Source organism: Camelus bactrianus, chromosome 18 (assembly GCF_048773025.1).
Source record: "Camelus bactrianus isolate YW-2024 breed Bactrian camel chromosome 18, ASM4877302v1, whole genome shotgun sequence".
NCBI classification, from domain to species: domain Eukaryota; kingdom Metazoa; phylum Chordata; class Mammalia; order Artiodactyla; family Camelidae; genus Camelus; species Camelus bactrianus.
The window spans coordinates 4,445,168-4,467,242 of record NC_133556.1 but is presented as its reverse complement, the minus strand read 5'-3'; the positions used below and the strand labels follow the sequence as shown (position 1 = coordinate 4,467,242).

At 47.5% G+C, this 22,075-nt stretch overlaps 1 long non-coding RNA gene across 2 annotated transcripts in view; it reads right to left on the bottom strand.

Annotated features, from left to right (window-relative positions):
* Positions 1-11,297: 11,297 nt before the first annotated feature.
* LOC141573868 (uncharacterized) overlaps positions 11,298-22,075 on the bottom strand; it is a 40,359-nt gene continuing 29,581 nt past the window's right edge. The window contains exons 3-4 of one of the 2 annotated variants that reach the window (XR_012500236.1): positions 19,382-19,421; positions 11,298-11,737 (exon numbers count right to left, since the gene is read on the bottom strand). This is a non-coding gene — a long non-coding RNA (uncharacterized LOC141573868). The remainder of the gene's footprint in view (positions 11,738-19,381; positions 19,422-22,075) is intronic. The other variant, XR_012500235.1, reaches the window with a different exon arrangement.

Sequence of the window (22,075 nt, the reverse complement as noted above, 5' to 3'; positions counted from 1 at the left end):
CTGCTTTCACTTCCTTTGGGCTCATACCCAGAAGTGGGATTGCTGGTTCGTGTGCTAATTCTATGTTTAATTTTCTGAGGAATCGTCATTCCAAGGAACTGAATTTTACATTTAAATGTAAAAAGCCTTTAGCATGTGACACATCCTTCCAGAGGGCAGAGATTCTGACAGTCTACCAAATATCCTCCGACCATCACTTGCAACCCTTCCCCACATGTGTTTTTTGGCATCTCTGAGTAAAGGTTCATCCCAGAGACATGCAGGTGGGGGACTGAATATGCAAACTGACAATGGTCAGACCATAGATGAAAACAGAACTCAGACCCACCACCTCTGCAGCAACTGGCCCCACGTGATCAGAACTGCATCAATGACTTCTGGCTTCCCTAATTTTTGCTCTGACTTCCAATGCACCACCAAACAGAGAAAGCCAAATGTGCTCCCCTAACCAATCCCATAGGATGCCCTGCTTGTAGTGAGCCCACCTCCAGCTTCTCCAGGGCCGACAGCATCCTACCAGAGGGCATCTCAACCTTCCCCTTTTCTACTGCAGAGCTTCCCCATCCTTCTACCTGCCTTTGAGTCTCTATCAGCCACAAGTGATGGTGGCTGACTCACTTGCTATAATTCTGAATAAATAGGCTTTGCTTTTCTCTTTCAGATGCTCTTCATTTATTTCCACAGGGGCAATCTCCTTTCTTTAGGTGGCAGCCCCCATTTCTCAGCCTGTCCTCCATGTGCCCTGGGAAAGCCTCTTTTCATCTCCAGGGGCCGCATGACTCAGGCCAAGCCAACCTGAGCATCCCTTCCTCCAGCCAACAAGGCACCTGGTGGTCTCAGTCCTCGACCCTCTTCTCTTATTTATCTACTGACCTGGCGATCTCACCCAGTGTCATGTTTTTAAATACATTTACCTACGAATGAGTCCCAACTTGCCACCTCCAGCCTTGACCCTAAACTCTGGTTTGTGTAGCAACTACAACTCTCACCTGCCATCTGCACTTGGGTGTCTAAGAGTATGCAAACTCAAAGCATCCAAGACTGAGCACGTGATCTTATGTCTGAACTTAGGCCCTCAGCTGATGGCACCGTCATCCTCCCATCTGCTCAGCCTAGCACCCCGGGGTCACCCCTGAGTCTGCTCACCCACACCTCAGATCCAGTACATTCACAACCACTGTCAGTTCCACCTTTGAAATACATCTGAGATTGACTGCTTCCTCCCCCAGCTGCAGTGCTTGGATGGGGTCCACCACCTTCTCTCTCTTGAGTTACAGCTACTGCCCCCTGACCCGCGTCCCTGCTTGTCCCCTTGCCACCCTTCAGTCCATGCTGCACGCAGCAGCCAGAGTGGTCCTGATGCAACACAAGCGCACCATTTATCCCTCCGCCCTAAAGCCTCCCAAGTCTCCCGTCACACCTGGAGTGAAAGCCAAGGTCAAAAAACAACCCCCCCGCCACCCGCCACACTCCCCGCTCCACCTCTCTGGCCTCCTCTCACTACTCCCGCTTGCTCACGCCATTCCAGCCACAAGGAGCTGGAGTTTCCTCCAATATCTGCCCCAGGGCCTTTGCACTTGCTGTTTCCTCTGCCCAGAGCACTGACATCTGCATGGCTGGCTTCTTCACTCTTTTCGGGTCTTTACTCACATGTCACCGGCTCGGTGAGGCTTTCCCCAGCCTTCCTGTAGTGCTAACCTTCCTCCCACACTTCCCTAATCTCTTCCCCATTGTATTTTTCTCTAGAGCATGTCTTACCAGCTGACATACTTATTTATCATTTTGCTTTTGGTCTCTCTCCTTCCATTAGAACATGAGCTCTAGAAGCAGAGAGATTTTTGTCTACCTTGTTTACTCGAAAACTCCAGAGCCTGGCACAATGCCTGGCACAGAGTAGAGACATAATAATTTGTGAATGAATAAGTGGCTACCATGATTGATTTAGAAAATGGATATGTAATCCAGTTAGAGTTAGAGAGACAAAATGAGACTTTGACAGGAAGGATCAGGAGAAAGGATCTCTCTCTCTTGCCCCTGGCTGGCCCCAGAAGATTGCTGGCTGGAACTGTCACAGCTCTTTCGTACCTGATTGCAGAGCCTGTCTGAGAGTGGAGTCGGCACAAAGGGAAGGTGAATGGAGAGATGTGGAGGGGCCAGATGCTACTACATCATGTGGTCCATGGCATCATGTATCCAGCCACACCTGAAATCTCCACCCAGTGGTGTGCTGGTAAATGTTTAACACCCAGCTCTGGGGCACAGGAGTCCTGGTTTGTAGCATCTGCCTATTGCTGTAGTGTAAAGACTCTCTCCAGAGAGATTAAGTAACTTGCCCAGAGTCACACAGCAAGATGGTATTCATACCACAGCAGCTGGCTGCCCCATCTTTAAGCTAACCCACCACATCACAGAGTCACTGCAGTAAAAACCAGACTAAGAAAAAACACACACACGACACAAAATATCCATACCCACTGATTATAACTGTGTACAAGCCCAAAGCCCTCAAGAAAGATTAAAAGATCAAAGGGATTGTGGGGTTTAATGATGTGTAGGTATTCTTTCCCCTGAAATTCACTTGAGTTTCTAGTTTTAAAAAAATTGATCTGAGATTGCAAAGCATCTGAGGGCAGCATTCAGAGGTTTATGTCCAGTGTCACCAGGGATGACGTGGCATCTGCACAATTCTCCTCTATGGCTTCCAGACTGGCTGCCGCCTGGGAGTCCTGCTTCTCAGCCAGAGCTGCATGGAGGAGGGAACAGCTGACCCTGTTCAGAGACTCTTAGAGGCGACTTTCCCTCAAGTCACGGTGAGGCTCCACGTGTAGTCATTGGCTCGTGTGAAAGGAAGTGGGGACACTTTGAAGACACACCTCTGAACTCATGCACTCAAAGGCACACAATGTCCATCGTTTGCCTTTTTATTCCTGCCATTCAGAGGTCTACCAGCCATCTTACACTCCCCACCTCAGCACTTTTATTCCGTCACCTGGGCCATAAGACGGCCGGTCCTGGGTTAAACAGACACATCCCCACTGTATCCCCAGTGGCCGGATTAAACACTCAACTAAAAACCGCTCAGTGTTGGGGGGAGGGTGTAGCTCAGGAGTAGAGCATGTGCTTAGTGTGCATGAAGTCCTGCGTTCAATCCCCAGTACCTCCGTTAAAAATAATAATAAATTTTAAAATAAACCTAATTGCCCTCCACAAAAAAGGAAAAAATAGTGTTAAAATGTTTTTTTAATAAACTAAAAAATAAAGACAAGAAGATAAACGCTCAATACTGATTGACTGGCTGATGGATTGAATGAATGCACGTGTGAGAGCGATAAGGAAACGGGTATTAGAAGTACAAGGCGACTGGGGCTGTAAAGGAGATGAACAGGCAGGGAGCTCCACACCCAGCCAGCCTGGGGGTGTCCAGCGTAGGAGGTGAGTTTACTTCTAAGGTGTGTCTTGAGGGCAGAATAGTGTTCTCCTTAAAGGGGAAGACCAGGGCCAAGTGTGAGAGGCTGCTGCGGCAGGGGCTCTGCTAGGGACCCCTAAGGATTTCACTTTTCACTGGGAACATTTTAAACATACAAACAAAGACGCTGGAGTATAAGGGACAGCACCCCCTTATGCCTGCCACCAGCTTTAGCAAACTTTCAGTTCAAGGCCGGTCTGGTGTCACCTCTGCCCACTTTTTTCCACTCCCATATTCTTATGAAGCAGATTCCAGAATCCTACCATTTCACTCGCAAATATTTCATCGTGTGTCTCCAAAAGATAAACATGTCTGATGAAAAAAAAAAATCCCCAACACCACCACATCACCAAAGATAATCCTCAATTCCTTGTTATCTTCAGAGATCCAGTTCCACTGAAGATCCTGAATGCAGAAATAATGTGGTCAGACTGATGTCTTAGAAAGACAGAGGAGGGAGGGAGTTTCAGGAAGGTGGGGAAACCAGCTAGGAGGCTGTTGTGCTCCTCCAGGTCAGAGCTGACGGCAGCCTGGACTTGGGCTGAGCAGCAGGGATGGTGCAAAGGCTCAGGTGTGAGAGGCATTGTGGGGTCCGGTCGCCCCCTGATGTGGAATCTGAGAGGATGCAGAGGGGTTGGCGTAAAAAAGAAGAGGTGGTACCCTGGACCGTCTGCCCTTCCAGATGATGACAGCACACACGCTTGCACCTCCCTGCTCCTTATCTACTCACAGCATTTCCTCTGCTTGCAAATCCCTTTCGGCTCCGGCTCAGCCTGGTGAAATCCTGCTCATCTCCTGCGATCCAGAGTTTACTCGTGATCAAAAGAGGAGGAAAAGCTCTTCCACCGTGTATCAATCACGTCTTTTTATTTTGTGGTCTGATGCTTTCATATGTCAGGGCCCTGCTAACCCTGGGTGGCATGCAGACATTCACACGTTCTAGGGAAATTCTTCAGCTGGCCTGCGGAACCCTCCCCTTCGGTCCATGGTTTTCTACTTAAAGTTTGAGCAAAGACACCATTATGCATCTATAACAAGAGAAATGCTGGTGATTAAAAATCTGAGTTTCAGGGAGTTTCAACTCCTCCAAACTTCATTCAGTACAAATCCAGCTCTTTCCTCTCTAGCTGTGTGACTTTGGGCCTCTGGCTTTACTTCTCTGAACCTCAGTTTCCTCGTCTGTAAACAGGGATCCGTCTCTTTGAATTACTGTGAGGACTGAATGCAAAAAAAAAAAAAAAAAGTATGAACTGTGTTCACATAACTGGATGTTCAAGAAATAGTGAAAGTCACAAGTGCAAGAACTCCTGGTGCTGGTGCTTACACCACTAGACAGCGGTCAGATCTTCTGATACGAGGATGGAGCCCCAGGCACCTGAGCTGAGAGGAGAATGTGACCCCCTCTGTGGAGAGGCTGGAAGGACCATGGGCTTGAGTCCCCAACGGCTGGCCACTCGGCCTCGCCTTTTGGTCTGATCACAGCAGAATTTTCACCTAATTACAGCAGAAATGAACTTCCAGCCTTTGGAGACAAAACCCACAGTTATCCAGGGAGGGGTGTGAGCCTTCACTTTTGCACTTGCCGTTCTAGAAAACTCTTGGGCCTGAAAATGGGACCTCCTTCCCCCTAAATTTCTTCCTTTTTCTTTCTTTCTTTCTTTCTTTCTTTCTTTCTTTCTTTCTTTCTTTCTTTCTTTCTTTCTTTCTTTCTTTCTTTCTTTCTTTCTTTCTTTCTTTCTTTCTTTTTTTCAATGTGCTCTACCACTGAACTATACTCTCCCCTTTCTTCCTTTTCTTTTTTAATTAACCACCAAACACTCTTGTCTGGGAAGGTCCCAGGGAGCCCCTGGTGGCCAAGATCAAGGAAGGGTGGGGAAGGACCTTGAACGTGGTCCCCAGTGTTTCTGTCTTCCTTTGCCCCTACTTGGCTTTCCCGAAAGGCAGTGGTGCTTTCAGAGCCTCAAAAGATAGCTTTTAGCTAAACAGTCTGTGTGCAGTCAAGAATTGGCCTTTCCCACAGTGAGGTCTGGCCTTTGCCCTCGGCTCCTGGGAGGTGATCTCTAAGCCTTGGAATGTCCTGCTGATAAGAGTGTCTCGTTTACCTGAGGCCTTTGGGCCATTCCAGACAGTCTAGCAGTGTGATTTAGAGTCGGGCTTGGGGCCCTGTGCTATCAGCTTGATCTCTGGTGCACAGACTTTCTTCCCATTTCACCAATTTTTCCACTAATGTCCTTTTTCTGTTCCTTGGGATATCAAGATACCATGTCGTATTTCACTATCCAATGTATTTTTTTTCCTTCCTGTTTCCTTGAGGTGTAATTGACACACAGCACTGCCTAAGTTTCAGGTGTCCACCATGATGATTGGACTTACAGACATCATGAGACGAACACCAATTAAGTGTGAACACGAGAAGCTGGCCCATCAAGTCCTGATGGCTCTGGGCTGGTTGCTGCAGGGGCTGGGGTCAGAGTTCTATTTTAATATATGGTCTGGCCATTGTAGGTCTGCATGTATATTCAGAGGTGATTCATGCCTGCTTCCCTGTTGGTTTTTTCCCTGTCTCTTCCCTTCCTTCTGCAAAGCATAGGTTCCCCTTGATATACATGGAGACAGACAGCCACCACCAGGCTGTTCCTCCCCACGTGCAGTGAGGGGCTCGGAGGCTGCTTCTAGAATCTTTCTCCCACGGGCCCCAGCCAACAGCAAACTAAGGGCAATGCAGGAGGAGGAGGACCCCCCCAGCTGCAGGCACGAAGGAGGTGCATTATCTGACCAGCTTTGACCATAATATGCTCGACCCAACAACATTTGTTTGCTTTTTTATCACCTTGTGCCAGCAATTCTAAACAACGTCAATGATAGAAAACTTCCATTAAAAAAAAAAAAAGAATTACGTTGGTTTAAGTTTTCTGCAATTTGCTGCAATTACTGTTGGGTTGGAATAATACAGATGTGAATTCAAATTTGCACACCTTTGTTTCTTTTTTAATTCTTATTTTTTATCGAAGTGTACTTGATTTATAATGTTAGTTTCAGGTCTACAGCTAAGTGATTCAGTTATACATATACATACATATGTATTTTTTCTTCTCAGATTCTTTTCCATTATATGTTCTTACAAGAAATTGAATATAGTTCCCCATGCTCTACAGTAGGTCCTTGTGTATATCTTTGTTTCTGAAGCTTTAATAAGCATTGCATTCTACACGGAAGTTAATTCAGAAAGCTCCCGGTTTTCCAGCTGGCCCCACCATGCACAGACCACTTCATTCAGTGTTAGAACCGACTTTTGGCACCATTTGTGTTTCTCACCCCTGCGGTGTTTCTTCATCATCCAGGGACGGGATTGGAAACACCGGACCCACTATGTGTGTTTCTTCGGTTCTGTACTCTCACATAACCACCTGGGGAGTTTTCATTTGGGTTTAAAATTTAAAACCGTGAAACAAAGTGCCAACTGCGAGGTGTGATGTTTTGATTAAGTGTAACTTTTGGTTCGCATGTGAAATGTTTTACTGATTTGGGATCATATCTTTAAAAATGGAAATGAATTCTTTCCTAAATGGTTGCTGGTTTGAAAACCGAGGAACAAATCTTGAAAAAAAATTTTTTTTACATAATTATTACTGAAAAGTTTGTCTTATAGAGAAGGGGAGTGTTCAAAATAATCCAGTCCGCGTCGTATAAACTTGGCCCATCCAGCCCCAGGGGCCGCGGGGAGGAGATAGGTGGGCCTTCTGGGACCATGAAAATGTTTGAAACTAGATTGAAATGGCGTTTGCACAACATCGTGAATGTACTAAATGCCACTGGATCGCTCACCTTAAAATGGTTCATTTTGTGTGATGTGAATGTCATCTTCATCAAAAGAGAAAGAAGAAAAAAAAAAAAAACCCTTCACGGGCCACGGAGAAGAAGCGCAACCACGAGGACACCAACCAAGAGGTGGGGAGATGCCTCATTCTTCCCAGTGGAAGAGAAGAGAGAATGCAGGTCTGCCCCGGAGGAGGCTGCGCCTGGGACTACTGGAGGCCGGATCCTACTGGATTGCAGGGGAGCGTTTGGCTTGCTCTGTTTGGTCCCAAGTTAGAAGTGAGGACAAAGACTCAGGAAAGTGGCAGTGCTTGGCGGAGTCCCGGCCATCTTGGGTTGGTGGCTGCAAGGTGGGGGTCAGAGTTCTGTTGCCATCCGTGGTCTGCTGGTTGTCGGTTTGTGTACTGAACCGCAACGGAAGATGCATGCAGAGCCGCGGGGCTCTGGGCTTCTGCGGGCAAGTCCCGACAGGACGCACGTGTTTGTGGGTTAAGGGGTGACGCGAACACATTCATTCCCGGGGAACATCGGGAACGCGGTCCCGCCCCTGCCCAGCGCCGTCTGCACCGCTGCCCTGACTTCTCGGGGCTTCCCTTCCCCCCAGGTCTGTCTGCACGCGGCCCCCACCCTAATGATGGCCCGAAGAGGGGCCTGGAGTGGGGGCTGGGCCCGGACTAGTGGAGCGTTCCTTCCCCGAGCGGCCACGCCCCATCCCCAGGAGGGCCGAGGCTCCGGGTGGGGGGAGGGGCCCGCAGAGACCACCGGGCCGACTTGCCAGCGGTGCCCAGCATCCCCCGGTAGGACAGGACCCAGCGCCCTGGGTTTCGTTTCTGCAGAAAACAAAAACCCTCCATTGACCCAAACCTGAAAAACAAGCCCAGCCCTGTGCTGCGGAGGGCAGGTGGGAAGGCCGCGGCGCTCTTGTGTTTAGCTCTTGGCTCAGAGATCAAGGCTCCAAACCTGCGTTCTTGAAGAAGACATGTTCGCGTGAGAGCTTCAGGAGGAAGGCGGCAGTGAGGGACTAAACTGTGCTTTCTCAGAAACCCCTGAGCCCGGGAGAACCCAGCGCTGCAGGAGAGGGGCCGGAAGCAGGGGGGCGCGGAGATGCGGGGGCCTGGACCCCGCCCCGTGAGGGGGAGATGCCACGGCCACGGCCTGGGTCTGTGTGCCCAGCACGGCACAGCCGGTGAGGACGTGGGGTGTCTGCTGTACGCGCCCCCGGCCTGAGCCCAGCTCCCAGTCTCCTTGGCGCCCCGCGGCCCAGGCTCCACTGCTTCTCGTCTGGGGTCCACAGCGGCCCCCTCGGCCTCCTCCTTGCTTGCTGCGGCGGGCTCAGCAGTGTTCCCTCCAAGTTCACATCCACCCGGAACCGCAGAATGCGATCTTCTTTGGAAATAGGGTCTTGGCAGTTGTCATTAGGTAAGCATCTCCAGCGGAAATCGTGCCCTAATTCCAATGACCCGTATCCTTACAAGAAGAGAGGACACACAGAGATAGTACACGCCCCACCCATACCTTGATTTTGGACTTCTGGCCTCCAGGATGAAAATACCTATCTGTTGTCTTAAGCCACCAAGCGTGTGACATTTCTTACAGCAGCCCCGGGAAACTCAGACACTTGGCCTTTCCAACGATCTGTCGCTGTCCTCCCCACCCCACACCACCTTGGAGGGACCTCTCAGGTCAGAACGCATCCCACCCCTCTCCCCACAGCTGGGCCCCCACACTGTCCCACCCTTGCCTAACCCTCCACTCTCCACTCCTCTCCTCGCTCACTGGACTCCACCCACGAACTGTCATTTCCTTGAAAACTTCCATTTCCAGAAACTTCGGTTCCCAGAAAATCTGCTGAGTTTGTTCTCATCTCAGGACCTTCAGGTTTATTGTTCCCTCTTCTGGAAACGCCCTTCCTCGGGGGTGATGTCCACAGGAGTGACTTTGTATCTGGGGAACCCATGGTGATGTCTGGCGGTGGGGTGTGAGGTGGGTGCCACTGCATTTAGTGGGAAGAGGCCAGGGGGCCGCTCATCACCCCACAATGCTCAGGACACCCCCACAGCCGAGAATTATCCTGCCCCCTAAGTCCACATGCCGAGGTAGAGAAATCCAGCTCTAGAACTTTCCATACCTCAATCCTCCTCTTTCAGGCCTCTGCTCAAATGCCACCTCCTCAAAGAGCCACCGCCCCAACCATCCTGTGTGAATGGGGCACCTCCTGTCACCCCCTTCTCCCATCATGTGGTTTCACGCTCTTCACAGCCCCTGTTGCCATTTGAAACCATCTTGCCTTTTTTTTTTTAACTTAATGTCTGTCTCCCTCCACTAGGATATCCTGGCAGGTTTTCACAGCCACCGTGGATGGAAATTTTTACTGTCTAGCCGTCTCCCCAGCAGTCCTCACCCCCACAACCCCCAGGGAGTCATTAATTGAAGGTTTGTTCTTTTCCATTTAGCGAGCAGATACTGTTTCCCTTCGCCTGGGTCTCTGTGTGGAGGTGAGCGCTGCCGGCCTGGACCTGTCCGAACAATCGTCGCTCCACACGGTTTTACCAGCGCCTTCTAGTCCTGCCAAGGCTGCGGGCGCTGTGCAGTCGGTCGGCCTCGGCTCGCATGAAACAAGCTGCTCTCTCTGGACGCACCTCACCAGCTGCGTGTTTCCTCCTGGTCCAGACACGCAGCCCTAGAACCAGGAAATGCTGGAACTGAGGTCCCAGCCCAGGCCTACACCTCCATTTCGTTCAGAATTGGAACCCCAAAATAACAGGAAGAGGGTGGTTGTGGGCTAAACTGTGTCCCCCCACCCAAATTCTCAGGTTGAAGTCTCAAGCCCCAGGATCCCAGAATGTGACTGTATTTGGAGATGGAGTCCTCTAAAGAGATGATTAAATTAAATGAGGTCATAGGGGCGGGTCCCAATCCATTATGACTCATGTCCTATAATTTAGAACACAGGGGGACACCAAGGGGCGCCAGGTGAGGACACAGGGAGGAGACGGCAATCTGCAAGCCAAGGAGAAGCCTCGGAAGAAACCCACCCTGCCAACACCTTGAGTTTGTGCCTCTGGCTGATGGAGCTGTGGAAAATTAATTTGTGTTGTTTAAGCCAGCCAGTCTGTGTGCTACGGCAGCAAGCTGATCCGGGGGCCAACCTGGGCAAGTCCACCTCAGCCCCTAGGTTTCACTTTTGCCGTCAGTGAGATGGAGATAATAACACCGCTACGATATGTCTACTTAGAGCTGTTAGGAGCAGTGAATGGGAGAGACAATATTTCTTTGGGGGGTGGGGTGGTAATTAGTTTTATTTATTTATTTATTTTTACTGGATGGATCGGGGATTGAAGCCAGGACTTCACGCGTGCTAGGCATGAATTCTACCGCTGAGCTGAACCCACCCTCTTCTTGAAAACTAAATACATGCCAACCTTTTGCTCATGATCTGTTACGCATTTCTCTGGTTTAATCCTCACAACTCTTTGAAATAGGCTCTGTTACACCCATGTAATGTTTCAGGAAACTGAGGTCCAGAAACATCACATAACTTGACCAAGACCACACTGCTAGTAAGTATGGTGTCTACAATTTGAACCCAGGTTTCCAAACATGGGTACTTAACCATCATGAATACATTGTGCTCGGCACACAGGAAAGCCCCAGTAACTGTTCGTTCAATTCTTCTCTACATTAGGCCAAGCTACCTAAAGTCTCTGAGAGAGGATGTAACTTTACTCACTATTAAAAAATTGAAGATCACCTCTGTAGCTTAGAGCATCCTCAGTTCAAGTCTATAAATATTTACTGAGTACCATTACTGTATTTTAGGTGCTTTAGGGAAAGACTCTGCCCTGAAAATTATAGTTTATTTCTGGAAAAGGCACGTATTATTCCTTGGAGGTTTGTTTTGCAAGCCAGGAGAGCACTCCTGTATTAGTTAGCTATTGCTGCATAACAAATTACTTCAAAACTTAGTGGGGGTGATTCCCGTGGCTCAGGAATTTTGAGAGGGCAAAGTGGAGATGGCTTGCCGTTGTTTTGGATTTTTTAAAACTATTTTTATTGCAGTAAAATATACAGAACATAAAATTTATCATTTTGACCATTTTAAGTGTACAGTTCCATGGCATTAAGTACATTCACAATGTTGGGAAACCATCACTATCATTTCCAGAACTTTTTAATCCTCCCAAAACAGAAACTCTGGATCCATTACACAATAGTCCTTCATCCTCCCCTCCTTGCTTTGTCTTTACTTCTTAATGCTTGGGTCCTAAGCTGGAATTCTGGAAGACTGGACGGTGGGGTGACACAATCATCTCATTCACTCACACGTCTGGCAGTTGACACTGGCTGGAGCAGCTGAAAGCTCATCTGGGGCTACGGGCTGGGACACCTGCATATGGCTTCTCCATGTGACCGGGGCTTCCTCCAAAAATGGAGGCTGGATTCCAAAGGCAAGCACTGAGAGGGAAAGATAGAGAAAGAGTGAGAGAGAAAGAGAAGAGAGGGTGGGGAGAAGGGGAGAGAGGGAGGGGAGGGGTGGAGGGGGAGGAGGTGAAGGAGGGGAACGTCATCTAGGTGGAATCCCACAGAATTTGTCCTTTTGTGACTGGCGTCTTTCACTCAGCATAATGTCCTCAAGGTTCATTCATGGGGTAGCAGGTGTCAGAATTTCCTATCTTTTAAAAGCTGAATCATAGTCCAGTCTGTGTATGACCACGTTTTGCTTACCCATTTATCTGTTGATGGACACTTGGGGTGCTTCCACGTTTTAGCTATTGTGAATAATGCTGCCATGAACATGGGTGTGAAAATATCTCGTCAAGGTCCTGCTTTCAGTTCTTTTGGGGGTAGACCCAGAAGTGGAGTTGCTGGTAACGCTGCTGCATTGGATGGGGTAGCCACAGGTCCTGGTTCTAAGGGAGGGCACGCAGACTCCACTTCTCAAGGGGAGGCCAGCCAGTCCATTTTTGTAAGATGAGCACGTAGGATGGATAAATATATTGGTGAGGCGGTCTCTGGAAAACACAGTCTGTTGCACATGAGGAGGCTGAATACGTCAGTGCTGAGACATTTCCAAGAATGGCTCGAATGGGGAGGGGTGCAGATGAGCGTGGAGGAGGCAAGTACTGGGCTTGACGGGAACATAGGGTTTTTCATGATGCTGACAAGAGAGCAAAGACAGCACAGGCTGGAGGAGAGCCCAAGGCTTGGCTACTCCTGGCTGTCATGTGTGGCCGGTGCTGTGAGGTTGAACCTCTGTGAGACTCAACGAAGTGACGCCTTGCGACCACCAGAGCCACACATGCATCCAGCCGGTGTATGTGGAAGTCAGAGCACTGAGTCCAGCAGAGAGCCAGCCTGGAGACGAGTGTAGAATCTACTAAAGGTGGTCTCGCAGAACAACAAAGAGGGATTGGCTGCTTCGATAAATGATGCTGGGACAACTGGTTGGCTTGTCGTGAATGAGAATAAAATTAGACACCCTAGCTCTCACTTCATGGTATTAAAATACATTCCAGATGGATTAAAGAATTCAATTAAAAATACAGAGCCATGAAGGAACAAAACACATTTAGGAAAATCCTGGGGAGGGGAAATGTTTTCTGAATGTAAAAGTGAACAAATCACCAATAAAGGAAACAACTAATGAGGAATATCCTTTGTAGCATTGCTGGTAAAGGGAAAAGTTGGGAACCCCTCCAATCCAAAGATGAAGTGGTTAAATACGTTTTTGGATACATCCATATGTTTAAATATCATGTGACCACTAAGGACCACACGTCCTTAGATAATGTTTAAGAATACAGGGTGCGAGATAGTAGAAAATATATTTAGGTCTTGGCCCCAGGTTCCTGGCACAAAAGTCCTAAAACTCCTGTGATTTCCTAAGTGATAGGAACACTAAGAGCATGTCTTGTTCTAATACTGGTCTTCGACCCCTTCGCTGACCCAGGGCTCCTAAAACCCTTGTCAATTCCTACATGATTAAAAGCACTAGGAACATCTCTTCTAATGAGGTGACTCTCTGTGGACCCCTGGATGGGGGCTGGTCACCAGAAAGACCAAGCCATGATCAGAAGCTTGCAATTTTCAGCCCTACCCCCTATCCTCTAGAGAGGTCAGAGGGGCTGGAAACAGTTAATAATTGATCATGCTTGTGTGAGGAAGCCTCTATAAAATCTCAGTAGCAGGGGGTTTAGACAGCTTTCGGACTGGCAAACACACCCTCATCCAAAGAGTTATGCACGCCAACTCCCTGGGGACAGAGCTCCTGCATTTGGGACCCTCAAATTCACCCCGTGTATCTCTTCATCTGAGTGTTCATCTGTAGCCTTTATTATATCCTTTAATAAATCAGTTAAGTGTAAGTTAGCACTTCCCTGAGTGCTGCGAGCTGCTCTAGCAAATTAATCGAACCCAGGAGGGAGTTTTTGAATCCTCTGATCTATAGCCAGTTGGTCAGAAGCACAGGTTATAACTTGGGTTTGTGACTGGCATCTAAAGAGAGAGAGAGAGAGAGAGAGAGAGAGTGTGTGTGTGTGTGTGTGTGTGTGTGTGTGTGTGTAAACCTCCTCTCATTTGGTGGCCAGAATTGTCACCAGTGAAGTGTATTTTCTTAGTTAAGGGGACTCACAGGTGAAAGATATAGTAGAGAAAAACTGCGGTTTTTCCTCCGTGGAAAGGAAAAAACTCATGCTGTATTAAGTGAAAAAAGTGGATTGCAGAATACTATAATTATACAATGCTATCCTTTGCTGTACTTTTAGCGATGGCTGAGGTTCTACTGTTTACTATGTATTCAGCACTGTGCTAAGTGTTTTATATGCATTACAGCACTGAAAACTTCCTAATGACCCTAAGAGGCTGGTGCAGTTAATATTCCCATTTTACGGGTTAGAAGACTGAGGTGTAGAGAAACTCATTTATTTGCCTGAGGTGGAAGTTAAGCAGAGAAACTGGGCTTGGAACCCAGGTCTACCTGTCTCTGCTTCCTTGACAGAAAACCACTCAGAGGCTGTAAATTTCCAATTTTGTAAGACACCAACCCCTCAAAAGTGAATGGAGAGGGGAGGGTGTAGCTCAAGTGGTAGAGTGCATGCTTAGCATGCATGAGGTCCTGGGTTCAATCCCCAGTACCTCCTCTAAAAATATATGAACCTAATTACCTCCCTCACCTCCCTGTCAAAATTAAATAATACAATAATAAATAAAATATTTTTAAATGAATGGAGCAGAGGGATCCTGGAAAGATAAAGACCCCAATGTTAGCTCTGGTTATGTGTGGGTAGTGAGATGATTTTCCACACTTTTCACAAACGTATGTGGCTTTTAAAATAAAACAAATTTATAAAACCCATATAAGAGAATGAGCATACACCATATAGATGTCCACACCAGCATGTTATAAAGACCTCTCTTCTCTTGGGATCTCCGAGGGATATGTAACCGTGGGTCCTGGGGGTCTCCATGAAGAGACGAGACACACCTGTAAATACCAATTAAGCGCCGTATCAAGGGTACCAGGGGATACCTGGAAAACCCTTGATGGTCAATGGCTGCAGCCAAAGTTTAATGAAAGCAGTTTCTGAAATGAGTTGCCATTGCCCTAAGGGCAGCAGTGCCCCCAAAGGACCCGATGCGACAGGACATCGCTGCTCTTTATATTTAAGGATCACCCCTCTGTGGGGCTCCCCTGACTCACTCTCGGGGACCCCTCACAGAGCGCTGTACCAGAACGACCACTAGGTGGCGACCGGGAGCCTGGCTTCGCAACTGGTCCAGCCAAACAACGACCATGGTTGCCATGGATACAGCTGGGCGGGGGCCCGAGCCAAACTGGATGCGCGAAGGAAGTGGCCGACTTCTTGTCTGCCACCCGCCTGTTTCCAATCCTCACTCCATCGCCCCCAATCCTGTCGCCCCACCCCCGTCCCCTAGGCTTGGGTTTCCCAGTCTTTAAAAGGCAGAGACTAGGGAGGAGTGAAAAACAAAAAGGGAAACTTTTCAGCCCTGCTTTTTTTTTTTTCTTTTGAGAAATTATGAAATGGTTCAAACATACAGAAAACCATATAGAGTGAAATAAACACTCATGCACCTTCCACTCAGAATAAACATATGTTAACATTTTTGCTTTACGTGTGTCTGATTTTTAAGAAATCCTCTTTGCAAACCTCCTGGATCTCATTTTCCTCCCCCTGGAGGCAACCCCTACCCTGAGGTTGACTGGTATCCTTCCTGCCAGGCTTTTGTACTTTTACTACCTCAGTAGTATCCATAATCAATAGAGATTATTGTTTTCTGTGTTTGCAAATGTATGTTTTCACACGGTACGTAGTCTTCAAACTGCTTTGTCACCCAAAATGTTGAGATTCATTCTCCTCCCCCATTTTCTTATTGAAGTATATTTAATTTACCATGTTGTATGAGATTTATTCTTTTCTTGCTTTGTTTTGTTTGTTTTTTGCTTGTTTGTTTTTTTGGGGGGGGGAGGTAATTAGGTTTATTTATTTTTAATGGAGGTGCTGGGGATGGAACCCAGGACCTCATGCATGCCAGGCATGTGCTCTCCCACTGAGCTATGCCCTCCCCCAGGAGATTTATTCTTGATAGATGTTCATTTTAACTGCCTTATAGAAGTTCTTTGTTTTAATATATCCACTTTTGTGTTGCTGCCCACTTCCCTCTCTCAACCTACATCAGCTGCACCACCCCCACCAAAGGACAAAACAAAGAATAATTGTCCATGCCAACATCTACACTCTTCTGCCTTCTGTCCAGTCTTTGTTCACCTGCAGGTGTATTTTTACATAATTTGAGTCAGCACAGGGACAGTTTTGGATCCTGCTTATTTCACTTTAATGTTGTGGACATTTTTCGTACCTTGCTGCAGACCTCGTGGTTGTTATTTTTAAGAGCTGTGTAACATCCCATCTGGTCAATGTACTATAATTTATTTTGCCCTTTTCCTACTTTTGGATGTGCAGCCTGTTTTTAGTCTTCTGCGACTTTAGGGAGTGGCCTGGCCAGCTGAGCCCTTCCATGCATCAAGATTTTGTCCTTGGGTCTCAAACCAGCATGGAGGGTGTGCCGTGGCCAGGTGGCAGAGGAGCTCCAAGAACCCATGAGCTAGAGCAGGCACTCAAAGAGCTAAGGTTAGGGAAGATCTGGAGCCCAAAAGGCAAGCAGAAGGGAGCAGACACCATGTGACGCAGGTACCTACATGGGCCACATGGGATGTTACCAAATTTTGCAAGGATAAGTTCAAGTTTGGGGGGCCTCAGAGCCAGCCTCAAGTTCAGTAATTTCCCAGAAGGACTCAGAAGTCAGAAAAGTCATTGTACTCATGGTTATGATTTATTACAGCAAATAACCAAGGTTATTTGTAGGTCAATCAAGGGCAGAGGTGCCTGGGGCAGAAACCAGGAGGGTTCCACACACAGAGCCTCCAGCTGTCCCCTCCCCTGGACATCACAGACAGAGCTAACATCTCCCAAAGAATGAGGTTCTGTATCGATCAGTTGATGAAAATGTGATCAGAGGCTGGTGGGAACCTAACCCCATATCTTCCTGGGGAGCAGCCTTCAGTACTGGCAGAGATTTTATAGAACAGAGTGACTTCACATAATAGGAATTGACCATAACTGAAGTCGTGGGTGGGATGAGAGTATCACAGAAGACAGGCTAGCTGAGGGGGACAGCAGAGAGCTCGGGGTGAAGGGGAACGGTGCCCAGCCTGGTGCAGGAGGGGATGCCTGCAAAGGAGGCTGGGAAGGCAGCTCCATCGAGGTAAGAAGAACCTTCCAGCATCTCTCCTGCCAAGAGGACAGGTGAGAACAGGACTGAAATGGCCCAGCTCTAATGACATGGAGGTCGTCATTGGTGACCTCAGTGGAGGGGTGGGGACAGAGAGAGGGGTTCAAGGGAGAGTGGGGGATGGGAGGCTGTTAGTTTAGAGACATCTTTTGGGAAGTCTGGCCGTGAAAGGGAGAAGAGAGAAAGCTGGCTGTAGCTGAAGTGGGAGGAGTCCTGAGAGTGTTCTGTATGCTTTGGTTTGTTTCTAATGAGAGACACTAAAGTCAGTTGAAAAGCCGATGGGGAGGATGCAGTGGGAGGGGCGAGATGGTGTGGGGGTGAGGAGGGAGGGAGGAGTCCAAGTCCCGTCGGGGAAGCAGGATGGAGGGGAGTGTTTGGAAGAGGTCTCTCTGATTTCGAAGAGTGGCCCAGACGTTGGGCTCATCCCTGTGGCCAGCGTGGGCAGAAGGGGACCAGAGCCCGTCTTCTCCCCCGCAGGTGCCATCTGTGCCCGGGAGTAGCTCGCCCCATGTGGCCGGCTCTGCTTCTGAGAACCAGCGAGGGGAATGCTGCATCTCTGATGCGGAGCGCACGGGAGACCCACGTGTACGAAGCAAGCAGACAAAAAAAGGCAGTCCAAAATAGATCCTGTCTATGGCAGAAAATGACTCCATGCCAGAATGGAAAAGATGGACCAAAATGAGCCATTTTCAAGGCTCTCTGAGGGAACATGCAAATGGAGAGCAGTGGGTCCGGAGGCCAGAGCTGGCAGGAAGGATGTGTGTGCACTGCTCCCTTCCTCAAGGGCCACATCACCAGGCATGGCCCTCAGGGGACCTTTAGGAAGCACAGATGCCTCTGACTGGGGTGACTTTGGGGGCTCAGGGCGCCTCTCCTGTGGAGAGACCACACCTGGCTCTCACAGAAAGCACCTCTCTCAGAGATTTAGGCCTAAAAGATGTCCAAGACCTGTGATCCCATGAAGAGGCTGCCTTTCTCCAAGGGGGCTTGAACACAAGTGGTGGGTAACTGGGGGACTTCAGGATGGGCCCCTGCTGCCTTTGGCGAAGGCTGCCTGGATGGGCCAGTCTCCTATGTCCGGGCCACAGAAACCATCTCCCCAGATGCACTGAAGGCAGAACCCAGGGGAATCACTGGGAAGGAAACCTGACTCGAACAACACAATGATATGCGTATCAGGGCATTTCTAAGAACAGTAGGGGAAAAACCACAATGGTTTACAAGAAAATGGCTTTTTAAAATTAAGCAAAACCACAGGCAGTAAAGAAAAAAACAGACAAATTGGAATACCTCAGCTTTGAAAACTTTTGTGCCTCAAAGGACACTATGAACAGACACTATTAAGTCCTAATTGAACTCACACATTTTTGCACAGCAGAGGAAACCATAAACAAAACGAAAAGACAAGCTATGGAATGGGAGAAAATATTTGCAAATGATGCAACTGATGAGGTCTTAATCTCCAGAAAATACAAACAGCTCATACAACTCAATGACAAAGGGAAAAAAACCCAATCAAAAATTGGTCAAAAGACCTAAATACACATTTCTCCAATGAAGACATCCAGGTGCCCAATAGGCACATGAAAAGATGCTCAATACTGCAAATTATCAGAGAGATGCAAGTCAAAACTACACTGAGGCAGTTTACCTCACACCACTCAGAATGGCCATCATTAAACAGTCCACAAGTGATAAATGCTGGAGAGGCTGTGGAGAAAAGGGAACTCTCCTATACTGCTGCTGGGAATGTAGTTTGGTGCAGCCACTATGGAGAACAGTATGGAAATTCCTTACAAAACTAAAAATAGACTTACCATATGATCCAGCAATCCCACTCTTGGGCATACATCCGGAGGGAACTCTAATTCGAAAAGATACATGCACCCCAATGTTCATAGCAGCACTATTTACGTCAGCCAAGACATGGAAACAACCTAAATGTCCATCAACAGATGACTGGATAAAGAAGCTGTGGTGTATATATACACTGGAATACTACTCAGCCATAAAAAAGAATGAAATGCCATTTGCAGCAATTTGGATGGACCTAGAGATGATCGTACTAAGTGAAGTCAGTCAGACGAAGACAAATATCATGATATCACTTATATGTGGAATCTAAAAAAATGATACAAATGAACTTATTTACAAAATAGAAAGACTCACAAACATAGGAAACAAACTTATGGTTCCCAAAGGGGAGGGGGGGAGAGATAAATTAGGAGTTTAGGATTAACAGATACAAATTACTACTATATATAAAATAGATAAACAACAAGGTCCTACCATATAGCACAGGGAACCATATCCAACAGCTTGTAGTAACCTGTAATGAAGAAGAATAGGAAAACAAATATGTATGTATATGTATGACTGCAACATTATGCTGTACACCAGAAATAACTGACACTCTGTAAACTGACTATACTTCAATAAAAATATCTTACAATAACCTATAATGAAAAAGAATATATATGTATAACTGAATCACTATGCTGTACACTGGAAACTAACACAGCACTGTAGATCAACTGTATTTCCATTTTTCAAAATGGGCCAAGGATTCATAAACATTTCTCCAAAGAAGATAGTATAAATGGGCAATAGGAAAAGATGCATAACATGTCTAATCATTAGGGAAATGCAACTGAAACTGCTATGAGAAGCCACAGGATGGCTACTATAATTAAAAAAAAACAAAAAACAATGACAAGTGTTGGGGAGTATGTGGAAAAATTAGAACTCCAGTGCACTGTTGTTAGGAATGTAAAATGACGAATCTGCTGTGGAAAACAGTATGATGGTCCCTCAAAAATTAAATCAAAAATAGCATTACCAGCAACTCCACTTCTGGGTCTACCCCCAAAAGAACTGAAAGCAGGACCTTGACGAGATATTTTCACACCCATGTTCATGGCAGCATTATTCACAATAGCTAAAACATGGAAGCATCCCAAGTGTCCATCAACAGATAAATGGGTAAGCAAAACGTGGTCATACACAGACTGGAGTATGATTCAGCTTTTAAAAGATAGGAAATTCTGACACCTGCTACCCCATGAATGAACCTTGAGGACATTATGCTGAGTGAAAGATGCCTGTCACAGGACAAATTCTGTAGGATTCCACTTGGATGAGGTCCCTAGAGTAGTCAAATTCATAGAGACAGAAAGTAGAAAGGTGGTTGTCAGGGGCCGGGGGAGGGGATGGGGGAGGTTAGCAGTTAACAGGTATAGCTCCAGATTTACAAGAGTTATGGGGATGGACGGTGGTGATTGCACAATGATGTGAAGGTACTTCATCCAACAGAACTGCACACTTAAAGATGGTTAGGATGGCAAATTTTATGCTGTGTGTGCTTTAACACAATAAAGAAACCTTTTTAAAATTAAAATACAGAACCACTATTGAACTAAAAAAAAAAAATAAGCAAAAGCTTTCCTTTCATCAATTTGGAGGAAATCTGGAAATCTGCCAACTCAAGGGTGGGTCAGCAGCTTTGGGACAGACATCAGTGGGTCCCCCAGTGCCTGGGAGCCCAGACCCCCTCTGCTGACAAAGAGGGAACAAATCAGGGAATCCCACTCCCTTTTCCTCTTCCCAGCGTTCAACACTGTTCCCATTCCTTTGCCCCTGAAACAAAATCTGAGCTGCTTGGCGCAGGACTGACTTATCCCCAGACGCTGGCAGACGGGCCCTGTCCCCGGGCACAGTCTGCGCGCAGCAGGGACAAGTTAGCACGTTTCAGAGCCTCTCCGCTCCCCTCTGCTGCTCACTGCATCTTCGCTCACCCTCATCCTGGGGCGCCATCCAGTATTCGCCTTCCTCCTTGGCTCTGGGCTTAAAGTGATGTTTAAACCTTCTGCTTAAATCGTAAGAAATTCGATCTGGCCAAGCACTTTCCCCAGATTTAGCCACTTACCCTGTTAGGTTGGCAAATATCACATGCATTCGCCTGAGCTAAAAACAGCAAGAAGTGATTATTTGGCAGGTCCATCTGACACGGGTGGGAAACGATTTCTGGGGCCAAGTCCCTGGAATGTGGGAACTAACTGGAGGACTGAGGTTGGGAGGGGTGGGGCAGGGAGTCCTGAGTGCCATCGGGGGTGGGGGGTCCCTCCTTCAGGCCAGACCCTGGTGATGAGCTGATAGGAAGAGCACCTGTCAACCAGCCTGCACAGATGCAACTGCTTCCTTCCTCCTGGGTACCACGTGCCCACAGGGCCGTCCACAAACTCACCTTGAAAAACCACTCAGCGAGGAGATCTGCCCTGAGGACCAGCAAGTTGGTACCAGCAACAGCAAAGCTGGGGGTTAAGAGCCAGATTCTAGAGTCAGTGTCTGAGTTTAACTTCTGACCCTGTAACCTTGACCTTGGGCAAATCTTTGCACCTCTTTGAGCCTCAGTGTCCTCATCTGTAAGCTGAGGATATTAAAGGAATAGTCCCTCCGAGGGTCTGTTGTGACGTTTAAATGAATTCATTTACATACAAAGCCCTCAGAATGGTTTCTGGCCCAGAATAAGTTCTGTATGATATTATTTTTGTTACATTCTAATGAGTGGAGACAGACCCCCAAAAAGTAAACCAATGCTTAAGATAATTTCAAAGACATAATATCTATGAAGAAAACAACACGGGGAAGGAAGATCTGAGTTTAAGAACAGGACAATCTGCAGAGCCGGGCTTCCTAAGAACTGTAGGAGGAAAACCGTAGTGGTTTCCAGTTGAGTGCTCTTTTAAAACTTCAGATTGAATCACCCAAGGACTACCTGGGTGACACATAATACCTTCTCCGTATAAAAATTTGAAACATCATACGTAAGGCTTAGCTGAATCAGCTCCAGAGAGCAGATGAGTCTCACCCAGGACCCCACCCTCATCCCAGGCACCTATTTTTTTTTTAATTGATTCCTGCCTGCGTCATCCTGCTCCCAGGAATATGTATTAGTTCACAGTAGAAAAGAGATCTTGCCTTGGC